General features: G+C 46.5%; 1 pseudogene; it reads left to right on the forward strand.

The window, feature by feature from the left end:
* The first annotated feature begins 227 nt into the window (after positions 1–227).
* LOC139653808 (otogelin-like) overlaps positions 228–20,307 on the forward strand; it is a 52,970-nt pseudogene continuing 32,890 nt past the window's right edge.

The raw sequence follows: 20,307 nt of genomic DNA on the forward strand, positions 1-20,307 counted from the left end.
TCTGTGGGTCCAAGACTACAGACAATACTGTCTGTGGGTCCAACAGCTACAGACAAGACTGTCTGTGGGTCCAACAGCTACAGACAATACTGTCTGTGGGTCCAACAGCTACAGACAATACTGTCTGTGGGTCCAGGAGGAGGAGAGGAGTGATATAGAGGAACTAACCCACTGACCTGCTCTTTCATACTGTCTGACCTCTCTTCCCTGTCTCTCTCTCTCTGTAGATCTCCATCAGGAATGGTAGAAAGTTCTCCACAGCTGTTTGGAAACGGCTGGAGAGTGTCGTCCGCCTGCTCGCCGAGCCTCAGCCTGCCGCAGCTCGACCCGTGTGACACGCACCAGCAGGCCGGTGGGTTCACACCTCCTGTAGGTGTCTCTTCCTGTAGGTGTCGCCTCCTGTAGGTGTCGCCTCCTGTAGGTGTCACACTGCGGGTTTCAGCAGCTCTTCTCCAGACTGACTGAGCAGGAAGAGGTTCATGAACTTTGACCTCACTGAAGCTGTCCATAGCTGATATTTTGTGCTGATATTTAATATCTTATGCCCAAAACATTCCCAGTATTCCCAGTATAGAGTTTTCTTCAGAGTGGAAAAGCCTCTGAAACATGCAGAGCATCATGGGACACTGATGAAGCTTTTTTAGGGTTTTGGCACAAAAAACTTTCTTGAACAATTAAACACAAAATTAAAATGTCTAAAAAAGAAAATCAAATGTCCTGTCAGGTTTTCAGACATTTATACTGTATCTGTGGTCAGGAGGAATCTGCAGTAGGATGATGATGATGATGATGATGATGATGATACCTCTCCTTTCCTCTTTCCTCTCCTCTCCTCTCTTCTCCTCTTCTCCTCTCCTCTCCTCTCCTCTCCTCTCTCCTCCTCTGCTCTCTCCTTTCCTCTCTCCTCCTCTCCTCTCTTCTCCTCTTCTCCTCTCCTCTCCTCTCTCCTCCTCTCCTCTCCTCTCCTCTCTCCTCCTCTCCTCTCTCCTTTCCTCTCTCCTCCTCTCCTCTCTTCTCCTCTTCTCCTCTCCTCCTCTCCTCTCCTCTCTCCTCCTCTCCTCTCCTCTCCTCTCCTCTCTCCTCTCCTCTCCTCTCCTCTCCTCTCCTCTCCTCCTCTTCTCTCTCCTCCTCTCCTCTTCTCTCTCCTCCTCTCCTCTCCTCTCCTCTCCTCTCCTCTGTTCTCCTCTCCTCCTCCTCCTCCTCCTCCTCCTCTCCTCTCCTCTCCTCTCCTCCTCTTCTCTCTCCTCCTCTCCTCTCCTCTCCTCTCCTCCTCTCCTCCTCTCCTCTCCTCTCCTCTCCTCTCCTCTCTCCTCTCCTCTCCTCTCCTCTCCTCTCCTCTCCTCTCCTCTCTTCTCCTCTCCTCTGTTCTCCTCTCCTCTCCTCTCCTCTCCTCTCCTCTCCTCCTCTTCTCTCTCCTCCTCTCCTCTTCTCTCTCCTCCTCTCCTCTCCTCTCCTCTCCTCTCCTCTCCTCTCCTCTCCTCTGTTCTCCTCTCCTCCTCCTCCTCCTCCACCTCCTCTCCTCTCCTCTCCTCTCCTCTCCTCCTCTCCTCCTCTCCTCTCCTCTCCTCTCCTCTCCTCTCCTCTTCTCCTCTCCTCCTCTCCTCTCCTCTCCTCTCTCCTCCTCTCCTCTCCTCTCTCCTCTCTCCTCTCCTCCTCTCCTCTCTCCTTTCCTCTCTCCTCCTCTCCTCTCTTCTCCTCTCCTCCTCCTCTCCTCTCCTCTCTCCTCCTCTCCTCTCCTCTCCTCTCCTCTCCTCTGTTCTCCTCTCCTCTCCTCTCCTCTCCTCTCCTCTCTTCTCCTCTCCTCTCTCCTCTCCTCTCCTCTTCTCTTCTCTCCTCTCTCCTCTCCTCTCCTCTCTTCTCCTCTCCTCTGTTCTCCTCTCCTCTCCTCTCCTCTCCTCTCCTCTCCTCCTCTCCTCTCCTCTCCTCTCTTCTCCTCTCCTCTCTCCTCTCCTCTCCTCTTCTCTCCTCTCTCCTCTCCTCTCCTCTCCTCCTCTTCTCTCTCCTCCTCTTCTCTCTCCTCCTCTCCTCTCCTCTCCTCTTCTCTCCTCTCTCCTCTCCTCTCCTCCTCTTCTCTCTCCTCCTCTCCTCTCCTCTCCTCTCCTCTCCTCTCCTCTCCTCTCCTCTCTCCTCCTCTCCTCTCCTCTCCTCTCCTCCTCTTCTCTCTCCTCCTCTCCTCTCCTCTCCTCTCCTCTCCTCTCCTCTGTTCTCCTCTCCTCTCCTCTCCTCTCCTCTCCTCCTCTCTCCTCTCCTCTCCTCTCCTCTCCTCTCCTCTCCTCCTCTCCTCTCCTCTCTCCTCCTCTCCTCTCCTCTCCTCCTCTTCTCTCTCCTCCTCTCCTCTCCTCTCCTCTCCTCTCCTCTCCTCTCCTCTCCTCTCCTCTCCTCTCCTCCTCCTCCTCTCCTCTCCTCTCCTCCTCTTCTCTCCTCAGCGTCCTATGCCTCAGAGATGTGTGACCTGCTGACCCAGGATCTGTTCTCCCCCTGTCACGAGTACCTGAGCCCGTCAGTGTTCCAGCAGCAGTGTCGGTGGGACACCTGTAAGTGCGGGACGTCCTGCCTGTGCTCCGCCCTCGCTCACTACGCCCGCCGCTGCCGCAAGTACTCCGTCATCATCGAGTTTCGCTCCCACGTCCCGGACTGCGGTGAGTCTCCATCCCGTTACTCTGCTCCGTCCCTTCAGGACAGACCCTGGATCTGTCTGTGTCCGGTCCGGTTCAGCTGCTGCTGGACCTCTTCTGTTAAAGGAATAGTGAAAATCCTGTGAAAATCCTGTCATCATCTCCTCCCCCTCAGGCCAGATGAAACTCAGGTGAAGTTTGTTAGTCCATATAACACACAGGGAGGCTGCAGCACAACTTGGTAGCAGCCTTCTCCAAAACAACTGAAGTCAATGGGGACCTGTTCTTTAGAGCTCCAAAACAACAACAGACAAACAGTCACACTGTGAACAGAAAGACCTAGACACCATTATGTGTTGCAGATCAATCAGCTGTAGTTCAGATTTGCACTAAATGATGGTGTAAATATACTGTAGGTCTTTGTGGAACTCTGAAGAACTGGTCCCCACTGACTTCAGTTGTTTTGGAGAAGGCTGCTATGGAGTTGTGCTGCAGCCTCCCTGTGTGTTATATGGACAAACTTCACCTGAGGTTCACCTGCATGAGGGGGAGGAGATGATGACAGGATTTTCATCTTTGGGTGAACTATTCCTTTAACCTGTTGAAGCTTTTATCTGTTTCCTCTGACTTCACTCTGTCAGCAGCTGTTGCTTTCAGCTGTTGGTTCTCAGTTTGTTTATGGAGACTTAATTTGTATTTCATCATTTTCTTCTTTTTATGCAAATACCAGCCATTAGCATATCAATGGAAAACTTAATCTATCTCTATAATCTAACTTAATATATTGTGTGAATATTGTGCTTTACTGTAGCAAGTTAACAAGTTAACAGCTAAAATATGTAAGGGATAATGTCATTAATGTGAAATAAACCCCAACTTAAGGTGATGCTTATTACACGGCTACTTACTAAAGAAATCAATAATTTGACACAAAATATTGATTTAAAAATTATTTTATTGATTTAAAAATTATTTTATTGCTTCCGCTACAAAAGATAGTCTGTTAGATTCTGCGGTTGGAGCTGTGTCCATAGCAACATAAACTCTGCAGCTTCTTACCTTCTTTACTGGGGACAGTTCAGCCATTAACCATGAATCCAAAGTTTCGCGCTCTCCAAATATATTAAAATTAATATTTGAAAAAATCTTCCATGGTGTTTTCTGATGGAGTAACGGAAAGCTAATGTTGTTTTGTCGCAGGGTGTCGCAAATGAGCTGACGTTAAATTTAAATTAACCGTTAAATTTACCGGACTTCTTTCTGCGGATTGATATGATTGGTAGGGTTAGGGTCCTCCAGAGTCTGTGATCAGAACTGCGTCCATAGCAACCGTAGAATGCCGTGATTGACCAATCAGAATCGAGTATTCAACAAAGCCGTGTAATAATTTAGGCTAAAGTTACACACCAGGAAGAACAACAGTCTCCAGCTTTTTGCCTGAATGTGATTGGCTCTCGCTCCACAACCTCTCACTCCTCATTTACATAAATGAGTTCCACATATCCCATCATGCTGTGCGCACGATGATTCCCTCCTCAGACCAAACTGTTTGCCTTGAGAAGTTTTGTCTGCAGATGCTGAGTGAAGTTCAGAAGACAGAACTGTCTCACTGCATCACTTTTCTGTTCATTCAGTGATAAAACATGTTGAAGATAAACAAATGTTTTTCCTAATTCTCTATAAGCGCTTTGTTAAGTTTTTATAAGGAAAATGTTTCAGCTCACTGCTGTAACACTGCGATCGATAACCAAATCGATCAGTTTCATCTCAACAGGATCCTGATATTAAATTCAGAAACACATCACAGATTAAATGTGATTGTGTCTACAGATCAAAGTCTGGTAGAGAAAACAAACTGTCCTTCAAAATAATAATAATGAACTAATCTGAATGTTTAGATGAGGGTCAGTTTGGTGTGTGAAGGTAACTGAAGTAAACTGAAGTTAAACTGAAGTAAACTGAAGTAAACTGAAGTAAACTGAAGGTAACTGAAGTAAACTGAAGTAAAGTGAAGTAAAGTGAAGTAAACTGAAGGTAACTGAAGTAAACTGAAGTAAACTGAAGGTAACTGAAGGTAACTGAAGTAAACTGAAGGTAACTGAAGTAAACTGAAGGTAACTGAAGTAAACTGAAGTTAAACTGAAGTAAACTGAAGTAAACTGAAGTAAACTGAAGTAAACTGAAGGTAACTGAAGTAAAGTGAAGGTAACTGAAGGTAACTGAAGTAAACTGAAGGTAACTGAAGTAAACTGAAGTAAACTGAAGTAAAGTGAAGTGAAGTGGAGCTGAGCCTGCTGTAGTGACCGTGCCTCCTGCCCACAGCCCTGCAGTGCCCGGACACCATGCGGTACGGGAGCTGCGTGTCGTCCTGCCAGCGCCGCTGCTCCGCCCTGTCCGTCCCGCAGCGCTGCGGGGCGGAGTGTGAGGAGGGGTGTGTGTGTCCGCCCGGCTCCTTCTACAACCACAGGACACACACCTGCGTGGCCAGGTGAGCCTGCGGGAGCCGGGTCATGTCATGAGAAATTATATGTGATGGAAACGTCTGCAGATACAGAGCGGTGCATTGTTACAGCGAACACTGTGGCACACAAAGACCATCTTTCACTGACCCAGAGTCAGTCTGCAGAGTCTGGAGCAGAGCGGCAGGCTGGATGGACTGATCCACCTGCTGCTGTGTGAGCTGCTGTGTGTGTGTGAGCTGTGTGTGTGAGCTGTGTGTGTGTGAGCTGTGTGTGAGCTGTGTGTGAGCTGTGTGTGTGAGCTGTGTGTGTGAGCTGTGTGTGTGTGAGCTGCTGTGTGTGAGCTGTGTGTGAGCTGTGTGTGTGAGCTGCTGTGTGTGAGCTGTGTGTGAGCTGTGTGTGAGCTGCTGTGTGTGAGCTGTGTGTGTGAGCTGCTGTGTGTGTGAGCTGTGTGTGTGTGAGCTGTGTGTGTGAGCTGCTGTGTGTGTGAGCTGTGTGTGAGCTGTGTGTGTGTGAGCTGTGTGTGAGCTGCTGTGTGTGTGAGCTGTGTGTGAGCTGCTGTGTGTGTGAGCTGTGTGTGTGTGAGCTGTGTGTGAGCTGTGTGTGTGTGAGCTGCTGTGTGTGTGAGCTGTGTGTGTGTGAGCTGTGTGTGAGCTGTGTGTGTGTGAGCTGCTGCTGTGTGAGCTGTGTGTGTGTGAGCTGTGTGTGAGCTGCTGTGTGTGTGAGCTGCTGCTGTGTGAGTTGTGTGTGTGTGAGCTGTGTGTGTGTGAGCTGCTGCTGTGTGTGTGAGCTGTGTGTGTGAGCTGTGTGTGTGTGAGCTGTGTGTGAGCTGTGTGTGTGTGAGCTGCTGTGTGTGAGCTGTGTGTGTGTGAGCTGTGTGTGAGCTGTGTGTGTGTGAGCTGTGTGTGTGAGCTGCTGTGTGTGAGCTGTGTGTGTGTGAGCTGCATTAAACGGCTAACTGGCTAGCGGCACGCTGCTGGCTAGAGTTGCTGCACCAAACGAGTCTTGTCAAAGTGATATTTGTATCTGCTCTGGAGTTTAGGTCAGCCTTTAAGTGGAAAGCCTTGTCTCTTTCCCGCAGACATTATAGAGCCAGCGGACCTCAGTAATTGCGCTCTCTCTTTCAGCCGCTCTGCCCTAGAAGACATGCAGCTTAATTCCTCTTAAATGTCCCCAGGTTTTTACATCCTAGTGCAGCGCGGTGCCTTACTTACCATGGACTAGAGTTACATCAAGGAATTCACCGTGAAACCCCCCTTTCATTCCCGGTCGAGCCGGGGACGACACAGATATCTGATAACCAGTGAGAAAGAATTTGTAGTACAGAGGCCGATGTGTGGCGCTGGCCTATATGTTACACCTATATGTTACAAAGGCTTTCAGCCCCCGGTAAACAAGTTTACCACGACTTGGCTTCACAGACGAATCAGAAAAGAAAAATCACAGGGAGAAGTTTGTCTGAACAGCTGAAATAAATCAGCAAGAGTTTCTACATCAGATGAGAAGATGAGAGGCAGGAGAAGCTTTGCTCATATTTATTGTATATATACAGTATGTGAGTGTGTGTGTGTGTGTGTTTGCGTGAGTGTGTGTGTGTGTGTGTGTGTGTTTGTGTGTGTGTGTGTGTGTTCATAGAGAGAAAGAGGGAAACACTGTGTGTTGTGTTTCTGAGGGTGTGTGTGTGTTAAATAGAGAGAGACCAGAGGATTTGCCCTAAAAGCAGGTAATGCCATCAGTGATCTGAGTTGGTAAACACACCGTCACCTTGTGTGTGTGTGTGTGTGTGTGTGTGTGTGTGTGCTGTGTGTGTGTGTGTGTGTGTGTGTGCGTGTGTGTGTGTGTGTGTGTGTGTGTGTGTGTGTGTGTGTGTGTGTGTGTGTGTGCTTCCAGGAGCGAGTGTCCCTGCAGTTTCCTCGGGGGCAGATTATGACCCGGGTGATGTCATCATGACGTCAGCAGGAGTTCAGTAAGTTCTGACATCACATCCTGTTTTCACCTCCAACAGATTAAACAGAACCAACAGATCCCAAATTAACCTCCAGTAGATCCCAGAGATCCAACAGATCTGGATTTAAGCAGATCCAGTACTGATCAGCTGACCTCTGACAGTGCTGCAGGTTTCTGTGCTGATCTCTGATCTGTTCCTGCAGGATCTGTCAGAACGGGAAGCTGGTCTCCCAGACTCAACACACCGGTGAGTCTGAAACTTGATTTTCTCAGTCCAGTTTTCTGTTGAGCCGATGCTCCGGCTTCATATGTCGGGTCACATCAACTTATATTTCCCTGCAGGTGAATATATTTTATAATAATTCTAACATTTATTTATACAGCGCTGCTACAAAGTGACACAGAGCTTGACATTTTGATTTGATTTGAAAAAGCTCCACTGGAGCTACAGCTGAGTTATGAACAGACTGTGAGTCAGATGACTGGAGCCGGTCTCTCAGCCTCACTGTGGTGTTTCTGCTGCTCTCCCCACAGATCACCTGTCAATCAAACAGTGTGGGCGGAGCTTGAATTCTCTGTCACTGCAGTTTGAGTTTCTCTTCTCTGTCTGTTCAGTCATGGTGGCTCTCGCTGCTCATGCTGACTACCCAGTTCTTCTTCTTCTGTTGATTCCAAACAAACCGGAAACGTAAAACGCATCACTTCCTGTGACTCCGGCTGACAGAGGAGAAGATTGATGAACTGATACAGGCTGGACCACTGCTGAGTTAGAGAGAGAGAGAGAGAGAGAGAGAGAGAGAGAGAGAGAGAGAGAGAGAGAGAGAGAGAGAGAGAGAGAGAGAGAGAGAGAGAGAGAGAGAGAGAGAGAGAGAGAGAGAGAGAGAGAGAGAGGGAGGGAGGGAGGGAGGGAGGAGAGAGAGAGAGAGAGAACTGATGTTTATTTATCAAAATGTCACACATCATTATTATTATTATACATTATTACTACCAGAACTGATTTTCCGAAGCAGGATAGCAGAGTGTTGACTGAGAAGTTTCATCACAGTCTGGATGGAAGCTGGTTCAGTAAATAAACTCCTGCCTCAGCTTCCCTCTTCAGGATCAATGTGGATTTTGTCTTCAGACCGGATTCTTCTTCTCCTCCTGCAGACACGCGGTGTCCGGCGGGCCAGCTGTACCTGAACTGCTCAGAGGGGGAGGACGGGGTCCTGCTGGACAGGGGCGTGGCCTGTGAGCAGACCTGCGAGTCCCACCTGCTGAACCTCACCTGCTCCGCTCACGAGCCGTGTGTGGCCGGGTGCTCCTGTCCCGCCGGGTGAGTCCGGCTTCACACACTTCACTGTGCTTTAGTTTAGCCGGACCTCAGATCAGTTTACCTTTCTTTGCTCCTGCTGATAAGACAGAACTCTGCTAAATACTGTGCAAGAGACGCCATGTTGCCAGAATCCAATAACATTCATCTTTCATTAGACTGAAATCTTTAATATTGCACTGAGCAGCATGCTTTGGGATGAACGTTGATCAGTGAAGGTTTAGGTTTAGTTTATCTGTGTAAAAGATAAAAACGGTGGAAAAGAAGAGAAGAAAAGTGAGACAAACTGCAGGTGAGACGGAGGAAAGAAATCAAAAGCCAGAGGAAAACTCAACAAGGAGAGAGAGACATAAAACCAAGTCAGAATAACAAGATCAGTCACTGAACATCTGCATTAGCTGGCGTGCTGCAGATGAATCTGATTGGTTGAAATGATTCATCATGTGGAGTCGAACCATCAAGCCTCAGTCTGAGTCTGAGTCTTCAAACAAATCTTAAAAGAAAATGATTTATTGTTGTCTCTGCATTCAAAAAAACGCTCTGAGATCAAACCAAAACTATAGTTATAATTATATTTTTGGATGATTTTATATTTATCGTTGTCGTGGAAACACAGTCAGTCTGTTCAGTTATAGTTGTGAAGCTCAGTTCAGCTGCAGATCAGACAGAGGACAGAGCCTGGGAAACCAGTACAGACTGTGGTCATACTGGGCAGCTCCCAGTATACTGTGTGTGAGTGTGTGTGTGAGCAGGCTGCTGGGACAGAGCAGAGCTTCCTCCTGGTAAATAAAGGTCAGGCAGAGAGAAACCTGAGGCTGGGACTCGTGTCACCGAAGACGAGCTCAGCCGCAGAGTAATCCTCCGACCTTCCTCCCGCCGCCGCGGCGGGGCGGCGGGTCAGGGGAACCGGAAAATCCCCCTGGTGACGCCGCGGGGGGGAATCTTCCGTTTGGCTCTAATCCTCCTGACTGATACCGGAGATCCCGCGGGATCCTCTCCGGCCCGGAGGCTCGCGGGAAGTCGGACGGTCCGGTCCCGGGTTCCCGGGTTCCCGGGTTCCCGGCGGCGGCTCCCGTGCGTCGGATCGATCCGCGGAGACGTTTCGTCTCGAGGACACGCGTCCTCACGGCTCGCCACCGCTGGACTGACGTTATGGAGCAGATTACTGTCACCTGATCCCTGTAATCCCTCTGCTGCGGGCTGAAGGAGGTTAAGTGGTTTCATTCTGCGACATAAACCAGAGTCATCCTGACTACAGTATCAGCCAGCAGGGTTAGCACAACACATCCGAGCTTATGACACCTTTGCAAGTCTTTACTCAGATTATATTTCTGTGACTCACAGGTCGACACGCCGCTCTGCTGTCTGGCTTTCAGGCATCATCGCTGATACACAGGTTTGGTATTATAATAAATTAAAGTAATAACCTTTATATATCACTTATCTAAAAGCAGAGTTTACAAAGTGCTTTACATGAATGATATGACACAGAATACTGAAAAGTATTTTAAAAAGGAGATCAGAAATGAGAAACATTCAAAAATAAAAACATGAGAAACAACAGAAGATTATAAAGTGGGAAAATCAAAACAAATCAAACGAACATAAAGTCCACAAGATGAATGAAGCTGAGTCTGATCCAGACGAGTCCCGGTCTGGTTCATCTGACTCAGAGGAAGGTGTTTGGTGTTTTGACGCCTCGTTCTGATTGGACGCTTCCACCGCTGAGTCACCGATTCCCGTTAAGCAACGCGACCTTTACAGTGACGGGAACCCTACACACTCGAGCATCATGGGAACTAAATCTGGCCCAGAAAAGCCTGTCATGAGTGTTTAATAACTCCCTGCAACTTGATAGTTTGGCAGCTAATTTTGTGGTAAATATGGACACAAAGAGGCTTTATGCTGCTGCTGATGTCTGTATTGATAAGTGCAGCGGCCTGCGGTGACATCATGCCTCCAGTCAGGTCACATGATTTACTGGAACGGCTTTGTCACAAAGTCTCTAAGAACATAAACACACGTAACAAAATACATGTGAAAGTGTTAGCGTGTTCGCGTTAGTTAGGTGTGTGCCAGCTGTGAGCGTCTTGGCAAATAATAATAATGCTAATAATAATAACTTCATTTGTATAGTACTTTGCATACAAACGATGTACTAAAATCAAATCAACAGTAATAACTAGTACAACTCAGCTAACCTTACTGCTAACATACACTGGGCCAGGCCTGCTATGCTAACGCTACATCCTCAAAACGTTTTAAACGCTCTGACAGTGAAGAAGTCCAACAGACTGAACCCAAACTGAACCAAACTGTCTGATGCTGTGAAACTCTTCAGCAAACAGGGAGCTGAGGCCAAACTCTTCAACAAGACATCTGAGTTGTAGAGAAATTAGAATAAAATACCAAGAGAGACATTTCTAACAGGTTCAGTTCACATCATGAGGACTTTCAGTACTTTGTCCTCTCCGGCTCTCTGGACACTTTTCTGCAGACAACAGATGTGAAGCAGCAGCTTCTGTCATATTAATGATTCTCTTAGATGACTATCGTGAAAAAGGAAAAAAATCCTTCAAAACTTCACCAGAAAGCAAAGTGGACTGTGAGGTATTCATCTGCAGCAGGACTTAAAACCCTAATGGGGAATAATTAGCGGAGGTGCTGACAGCAGAATCCATTGTGTTTTCATCCACAATGGCACACTTTGTTTATGATCAAAATGTCGACCGTTCATGCATTCCTCATTTTGTGACAATTAGCCTAACGAGTCCCGTGAACTCGTCTGAACCCGGACTTCAGGTGCGGCGGAAGCTGACACGGCGGCGGGCGGCGGCGGCGCTAGCTCAGCCGCCGCCGTGAAGCAGCGGTAATGAATACGATGTAAAACAAACAGCTCGTCGGCACGCGCTGCAGGTACAGCTTTCACTGAGCTGGACGGGCCGGGCGCCGCTGCAGCCAGGCGGCAGATCGCCTCTTTACTTCACAAAGCAACGTATTGAAAGACTGCAGAGCTGAGCCCAGATCAGCTCTGTGAAGGATTAAATCAGGCCAACCTGGAATCAACTGCAGTAAACATTCACATGAAGAGAGGCGTCTGGCCGGTGAAACGACCAAAGGTTGAGTTAGCTTACAGCTTAGGTCGATGTGTATTTGGAGAAAATAAAGATATTTTGATTAAGTATATATTTGAATACAGAAATGTACATATTTAAGTTTCTTGTTGGCTAATCACTCTCATTTATACTGACTAAATGAATTGATGGGTCATCCTGTTTATTTTAGCGTTATCTAACCTGCCAGACTCTGCCAGCCGATCACAGAGAGACGCTCCTCTCTCAGCATCACCTCCCTCCTCCTCTCCTCCCTCTGGAGAGCGAAGCATCAGACGCTCATTCAGCTATGCATTTGTTGTTTGTGTGCTTCTTCTCTAACTGATGTTAAAGGATAGGTTCAGTGATAATAGTCTCTTCCTCCTACAGACAGTATTGTCTGTAGCTGTTGCTGCAACAAGCAGAAAAAACCCAGTTTGGACTCTTTGTTGCAGCAAGAGGCAGCAGAGCTTCAACTGACAGCTGACTGGAGACAATACTGTCTGTGGGTCCAACAGCTACAGACAATACTGTCTGTGGGTCCAACAGCTACAGACAATACTGTCTGTGGGTCCAACAGCTACAGACAATACTGTCTGTGGGTCCAACAGCTACAGACAATACTGTCTGTGGGTCCAAGACTACAGACAATACTGTTTGTGGGTCCAAGAGCTGCAGGAGGAAGAGAGGAGTTATGTAGAGGAACTAAATCACTGAACTGATCCTTTAACATCAGTTACAGAAGAAGGAGAATAAGTTGTAGCATTAAATTCAAGAACAAAATGCTCTGACAGGAAGAAGCTCTGCCTCGTTGGTGCGCCGCCGGCTCCTGGCGGCTCCTGGCGGCTCTTGGCGGCTCCCGGCGGCTCCCGGCGGCTCCTGGCGGCCGGGCGCTTCTCGCTCCCCGGACCGTCTGGCTCGCCATGAGACGCATTCGCATCTTCCTCGGTCACATTTACATTGTCTGATAGAATTAAATGAAGAATGAGAGTCATGTTTATGAGGATTTATTCATAATGTTCACGTAGGTCAAGAGAATGAATTATTTTGGATTCTTTGATCAGAGTAATTGATACAGCGGCTTGGCGGGCGGATAAAGGAAGCTGTTAACACCGTTTTATCTGGGGTGTAACTCTACTCAGATGAACCTGAGGTTTGTGGCGGGACCATTCAGTGTGTCACTTCATTGTCCGCTCCCTCGCCAGTGGATATAGCTCAACCCTGGATATTACAAGATACTTATCAGCTCCGTCTAGCAGCGTGGAAAGCAAATGGAGGGATCCAGACAAAGACTGTTTCTCTCTGTATCTCTGAGAATCCTAATTGTCTGGTTTTCTCATGTAGCTAACGAGTGTTACCGCTTTTCATCCGCGGCCGCCCACCCGAGCCTCCCTCTCGTTCCCTGGCATCGCTCCGGAGGTTTGGCTCTCTCTCTGTCTGCTCTGCGTATCTGAGCCCCGAGCTGTCGATCTGTCTCCTGTCAGCCCGCAGTTCAGTTCAGTTAGTGATCCTAGTTCAAAACCGGATCACGACGGGTTCTGAAGCTGTTTCTTGGACTAACTATTGAGTGATCAAGGGTTTGATTGTAATGGAGGACAGAAGCAGCTGTGTTCTCCCTCTGGACGGTTAAACAGCTCAGATCTTAAGGTGCCGTCACTTTTCTTTGGTCCGAACCGTCGGGGAAAAGTTTTGAGCCAGGGCTTGTAAACAAAAGTCACATGACTCACAACTAGCTTGTTTATTGGACAGAGTTTTGGTGACCTGTCATCCTGCCAGATTTGGCGAGGGGGGGGGGGGTGCATTACGTCCGATTTCAGTCCCTGTAACTTTAGCTAAGCATGGTGCGCTCTTCTTCTGTGGTGTTCATACCAGTTCAGAACACATGAAGAAGAAACAGCTGAACATGAGCATCAGTCCAGACTTAATTTTGTTCTGCTAGGCTTTCCGTCTCCTTCTACCCATAATCCCTTGTGTTTTGGGGCGGTTTCCTGTAGTTGGAGTGTCAGTTCTCTGACTGACCCTGCATTCCAAATCGCATGCTTTTTCTTTTTACTACACTACGTACTACATCTGCCCTTAGAAAGTATGTACTGTGCATGTAGTAGGCAGACAGTTGGGACATACTATTTCGTCATCACATTGCGTCTTGAACTTTGACCCTCTTGCTTATATATCCGTCGCAGTAATACGGTTGCAGTTTGTTTGTTTTGTTTTTTTCTCTCTCTGGCGGCTCAGCATGCGGCTCAGTCGAAGTGACGTGTCTTCCGCTGCGCAGAGGATTGTGGGTCAGAATAGCCAAAAAAGCATGCTGGCCTGCATACTGCAAAATTCGACCGGATGTAGTAGGGTATCCGGGTATTTTCTGGCATACTGCATTGACATGCATGAATTGGGACATACTAAATCTTTTTCTGGCATACTAAATAGTATGGAAGTATGGGTATTGGAACGCACCCTGAGACTCTCACTGCCACCAGAGGTCAAAGGTCATCGTTCACCTGGACAAACCAACTGAACTGAAGGAGGAGAAGAAACCGATCAGAACATTAGGTGTGAACTCAGCCTTATGAAGTTTGTCTGACAGTCTTATTATTATGTCTTGCTCAAGGACGCTTGGGCAGGGCATGCTGGGTATTTTGGGGATTGAACCTTTGGTTACAGGATAGTTTCTCTAAACCACCGGGCCACTTTGCCTCCTGCAAGATTAAGGAGGAAGCAGGATCTGAAGCAGAAAACTTCTGCATCCCAACAATCTGTTCTGATCTCTCTGAGCCAAACTCTGTCTTCTGTGTGCTGTAGAATCGTTTGCTTTCAGACCTAAATATTGTTTTAATGTTAAATAAATCTGTTTGCTCCCAGCTTGCTGAAACATGGCGACGAGTGCTTTGAGCCCGCCGCCTGCCCCTGTCTGTGGAAGGGAAAGGAGTACTATCCTGGAGACCGGGTGTCCAACCCCTGCCACCAGTGGTACGTCTGGATCACATCAAGCTTCTGATGAATGGAAATGATTCACTGTGTATTAAAATAGCAAGTCTGGTGTTTCCACATGATGATGTTATTTTATGCTTTAACTTTTCTCCCTTCAGTCTTGTTAGATCTTTATTAGCGACGTTACGCTGACGTAATTTGTCTTCCATTTTTACGCGGCGGACAAATTTGTATGACCTTCACCAAGCATCCGCCGACAATATCTGGCAGAATTAAGACAAATCTCCAACAACGTCGCTAATTTTTCTTGGTCAGATTTTGCTTGAAGTGATGAGTCCTGAGATTGTCGCAGCGGTGAAAGTGGCCACCTGATATCCATAACTCTCTGTTGTCACGGGGCAGAATGCGGCCTGGAAAACAGACCGGGCCTTGTGCGACTCTTTCATTCCCTCGGCTTCAGACTCTCATCTCCGCTGAAAGGAAACGCTCTCCCGGTGATCTCAGTCATTCTCCTCCTCCATTCTCCCGTCCTTCCATTTCTTCTTCCAGCGGTAGCCGGGGAAGAAGACGTAGATGACAGCCTAATAGCGCAATGAGCGGTGATTCAACATTTGGCAATTCACCGGCCGCTTTTCTGCCCGCAGTAAACCAGCTCCCGACAAAAGGAGGCCATTAGATGTGAAAAAAATGTCCTCGCATTAAGTGGGAACAAGTTGCTGCCGAGTCCCTGCGGCTGAAGCTGTGCTGTCTTTGTAGTGTCTGCCAACACGGGACGTTCCAGTGCGTGTTCCAGCCGTGTCCGTCCGTCTGCACCGCCTACGGAGACCGCCACTACCGCACCTTCGACGGCCTGCTGTTCGACTACGTCGGGGCGTGTAAAGTCTATCTGATAAAGGTACTGAACACGCTTCTGACATTTACACTCACATTGACATGTAAGGCATCCAAACTGACGAGTGCAGCAGTAGAAGCGAGGAGGTCAAGGGTCAGAGCCGATGTGTCCGGACAATAGAAGGAACAAGTTTTGTTTCTAGAATTATGTAGAATCACTTATGCAAGAGAAGTGATAAATGACTCAATGAAATAAGACCAAAGGAGAAAATGCAGAAATTGTTTTACCAGACATTTTCAGAGGGAAAAAGGCAGATGGGAAGGGAAGTTTCAACTAGGGCTGTGCAAAAAAATCGATACAGCTGAGTATTGCAATATTTTTTTCCATGATACTGTATGGATTTTCCAGCCTCTCGTATCGATACATTAAAAAAAATTATTCATGTTTTAAATGTATTTAAAATGTCCTTAAATTTCTCTCAAATCCCTTTAAATTAAATAGTTTTGACTCAATTTGTCCGCTGAGTTATCAACATAATGTGATGTACATATTAGACTACCAGGTGGTACACAGCAAGTTGTACTTTCAGCTCTATTTTAAAATTTTCAGTAAATTATGTAGAGTATCGCAATGTATCACAATATGTATCGTATCGTGAGGTCCCTGCCAATACCCAGCCTTAGTTTCAGCAGGAAACTGGTTTGATTAAGGCAGTGGAAGAAGCAACTTATTTTTTATTTTTATTTAACCTTTATGTAACCAGGCAGGTCCGTTAAGAACAAATTCTTATTTACAGTGACGGCCTAGCAAGAGGACAAAAGGACGAAGGGTAAAGGGAAAAGGGGACAAAAAAATAAAAATAAAAACACGCAAAAGAAGCTAAACAAAGAACAATCCAGATAAGACTATCAGACACAAATGTTACAAACTCAGTGGTTCTCAGTGGTTCTCAGTGGTTCTCAGTGGTTCTCAGTGGTTCTCAGTGGTTCTCTGTGGTTCTCAGTGGTTCTCAGTGGTTCTCAGTGGTTCTCAGTGTTGTGGTTCCCTGTCCCAGCAGAGCAGTGCTGATGTGATGCTCAGTGTGACGGCGGAGAACGTGGACTGCTTCGACAGCGGAGTCATCTGCAGGAAATCCCTGCTGATCAACATCAACAGATCCTTCATCGTGTTCGACGACGACAGCGGGAAGCCGGTGAGAGTCTTCTTCACCTCTGTAGTCTCGCTAAAGAATGGATATTGGTTATTGGTTATTGGAAGCAGATTATCAGCACAGTCTCATAACATTTTGTGAAATGAGGACAAACTCTGAAACGCAGATTAATAATGTGAAGATTATGTTCCTCCACCACAAACTGGATGATGTGACAATAACGTGAATTTGATGCCATTTTCTCCTCTTCTTCACGTGAAAAGGTTAGATAACAGTTAAGTATAGGGAAGTAAAACAGCTCGGGGTAAGGTTTTGTTCATGGTTAAATGAGACAAACCTTCTCTGAAAATGAAAACTTTTCTTCTGGGGCAGAGTGTCTGCCTGCCTCTCTCCTGTCAGGAAGTCACTTTCCATCTGACAGCGAGTTTCAGTGTCAGACTGTTTCCTTTCTGCTCACGTCTGCTTCATGTAATCCTTTCATGGGGGGAAACATTTTACTTTTCATACACAGAGCAGCTTATCATTTTAAGACATTATGCTCATTTCACGAAATGTCAGTCCCATGGAGACAGAGCTCCACAGTACAGATATCATGAGATCATGTGACCTCTGCTCCAGCCGCTCCACCCTGGCTGCTGCTCAGTTTTGACTTTTACTTTTAAGGCTCCATCAGATCTGACTCTAGTTTACATCTCGGACCTGTTAGCGCCTTATTTCCCAGGATGCAGCAGGCCCAAAGTCTGGGCTGAAGGCCTGTGTAGTCCTGGGGCGTCGCTCATATTTATTAAATCTCTTGTTCAGAATGTTTCAGTGTTTCTGTCGCCCTGCAGAACCCGTCCAGTGTGATCGACCGGAGGCAGAGCATGTTCATCTGGCCGGCCGGATACTTCACCGTGGTTCACTTCCCAGAGGAAGACGTGACGGTCCTCTGGGACCGCAAGACCACGGTCCACGTCCAGGTCGGACCCCGCTGGCAGGTAGGAGGCCGGCCAGCTGCTTCAGAGCGAAGACTGACAAGCTGCATCTGAGCATTCAGCTGACGCTCCGGTCTGGAGCGATTCATAATGAACACAAGTCTAGAATGAGATTGAAGACCATCGCAGGCTTTACAGTTAAAGCTGCTTTGGCTCATTTTAACCATCAGTATATTATTGTCAGATTAACAGTGTTACCTTGTTACTGTAAACCAGTGAGAGCCTGGAGCCTGTTCTCCTCTCACTCCAGTCATATTGTGGTAACACTTTACAATAAGGATACATTAATTAAATTAATTAATTAACAGTTAACTAATGTGTAATTTACTAGTGGTGTTCATGTTAACTAAGGTATTAATTTATACATTATTTAATAGTTTATAAAGATGACTATTAAATAATGTATAAATTAATACCTTAGTTAACATGAACACCATTAGTAAATGATTACCAGACACATTAGTTAACTGTTAATTAAAGGTTAGTTAATGCTCCTCCCTGAAGAGGATCAACATGTTGGAAGTGATTTCTCCATCTTTCCTTTCCCTCCTTCCACCATCTGCTGCCAGAAACTCTTTCAGCTTTAGCTCCGTTTGCTCTGAAGAACTGAACCTCTTCCTGTTTTGTGCTGTAAAGCGATCCAGCAGATTTCCCTCCAGATCCACCAGGTGGAGAAACATGGAGGATGTTTACTGTCATTATACTGATGACACGGTGATCATTTATTGATGTTAAAATACTAAAGTACCTCATTTGACATCCTGAGCACAGACGTAGGAGGTGTTGTTGCCTCAGAATGAAAAGCAAGACTTATTAGTTCACATAGAAGAGGAAAATATGTGGAAAATATGTGATCCGGTTGATGATGTCACTGATGTGCGTGTGTTCAGGGAAAGCTGAGCGGACTGTGCGGGAACTTCGACCTGAAGACGGTGAATGAGATGCGGACGCCGGACAACATCGACTCCCCGACGCCTCAGGAGTTTGGAAACAGCTGGACGGCAGCAGAGGCAAGTTCAGACCGCAGAGAGCAGCTGAGTCAGCTTGTTGTGGTCTGGCTGTAGGTCCAGTCAGTCAAAGTGAACAGTGTGACAAGGTGGATTTGGTTACTGTGACACAGTGAACTGTCTTGTCTTTAGCCCGAGTCTCTACTCCAAAACACTCGAAAGGATTTATGAAGGAGGCAAAATGATAAAGAGCGAACCACAAAGTTACGGAAGTCCAAACGGCTCGTTTAGACCAGTGGTTCTCAACGTGGGGTCCGGGGACCACCAGGGGTCCTTGAGGGGGTTCCAGGGGGTCCCCAGCAAACTGTAAAAAAAAAGATAATCGTTTCACTGTTATCTCTCTACCTACAATACAGTCATGGAATTCTTGACAAAATCATAAAATAATAAAAATATTCTCAGATTTGGGAATCTCATCAAATGGGGGTCTGTGGCCGTAATGTGGACTAAATTAGAGGTCCTTGATATGAAGAAGGTTGAGAACCACTGCTTTAGAGGCTCGCTTTTCTAATATGGATTGTGTGGATTTAGTTTTGATACTTTCACCATGTTTAGATAGACCATCCAACTCCTTTATGGTCACAGAGGAGAGGGGAGTCCTGCTTTACACCATGTGACCTTTAAATTTCAGTGAAAGTTTTTCCACATTTTCTGACCATAACCTTAACCCAAACCTTAACCAAGTTGTTTTAGTTCCTAAACTGAACCGTTCGCCACCTGCAGCTAAATGTCCAGTTCATGTTTCTCAAGGAGCAACTTTTCACACCTGTAGATGGACAGGTGTGTAGAAGGACTCCCACACACTGTCTACTTCACTTACAATTAGAAAAGATTTACTGGAAACAACATGAAGGTCTGTGTACCGAAACGTTGTTCCCGATAAATCTTTTCTAATTGTAAATGAAGCACAGAGTCCAGTTTGTGGTGGAGGAACTTCATTTTCACATAATTCATGTCCACAACAGAAACTCATCTTGTGAAATTAGTTTGTGCTCATTACTCATTACTTCATGAGTCTTGATTTTTGATGGTACACCTGTGTGTGTGTGAATGTGTGTGTGTGTGTGTGTGTGTGAATGTGTGTGTGTGTTCTGTGCAAAGCTGTGTTACTGATAACACTGGGAAATGTTGAGTTTACCAAATACTGCAGTATCCTCCAAAAAGACTCAGATGACAAACTTAGCGTTGTGAAGAAACAGCATTTCTTAATACTGACACCTGAAGCCTGGAATCAGAGATCTCTAATCAGTACACACTCCTAAAGCGTAGTAATCCAACCAAACTGTGTGTGTGTGTGTGTGTGTGTGTGTGTGTGTGTGTGTGTGTGTGTGTGCAGTGTGTGAACAGCCCGGACATCAGACACCCCTGCAGCCTCAGCCCGCTCAGAGAGCCCTTTGCGAAGCGGCAGTGTGGCGTTCTGCTCAGCGAGGTTTTCCAGGCCTGCCACCCGGTGGTGAGTACCGGGACTACGCCCGACGCTCAGCCAATCACAGGCCTGCTGCTGGTCACATGGGGGCTGCCACTCAACCCTCACTGCTCTGTGGAAAGAAAGGGTCCAAAACTAAACTGGGATGAATTCACTTTGAAAATTATGGAAGCCCATTTCTGACAGTGTGATGAAATAATAATGAGAAACAAATAGTTTCTCATTATTTTGAGATACTAACTCATTATTTTAAGTTTCTCATTATAATAACTTACAGGATCTTTTTTCATCACACTGGTGGAAATGGGCTTCCATAGAAAATGACTTGTATTGGTCAACAAAAGATTCACTGAACACATATGGAGATGTCTTCATAAAAAATGTGATTGAATTGGAAAAATCTCTTTCTGAATTGGTTGAATTGAAACTGAACTGACTCTCTTGATTTGTGTGTTTATGGATTTATATGAACATCCATCATATATTTTTGAATATTGTTCTAAATACTTTATTTATAAATATATAAATACCTTCTGATCCCATAAGTTCACTGGTATAAGAAGTG

Source organism: Centroberyx affinis, unplaced genomic scaffold, assembly GCF_046629955.1.
Source record: "Centroberyx affinis isolate AG114_WGS23_722 - 3 ecotype Tasmania unplaced genomic scaffold, CSIRO-AGI_Caff_v1 ptg001980l_1, whole genome shotgun sequence".
Taxonomy (NCBI): Eukaryota; Metazoa; Chordata; class Actinopteri; order Beryciformes; family Berycidae; genus Centroberyx; species Centroberyx affinis.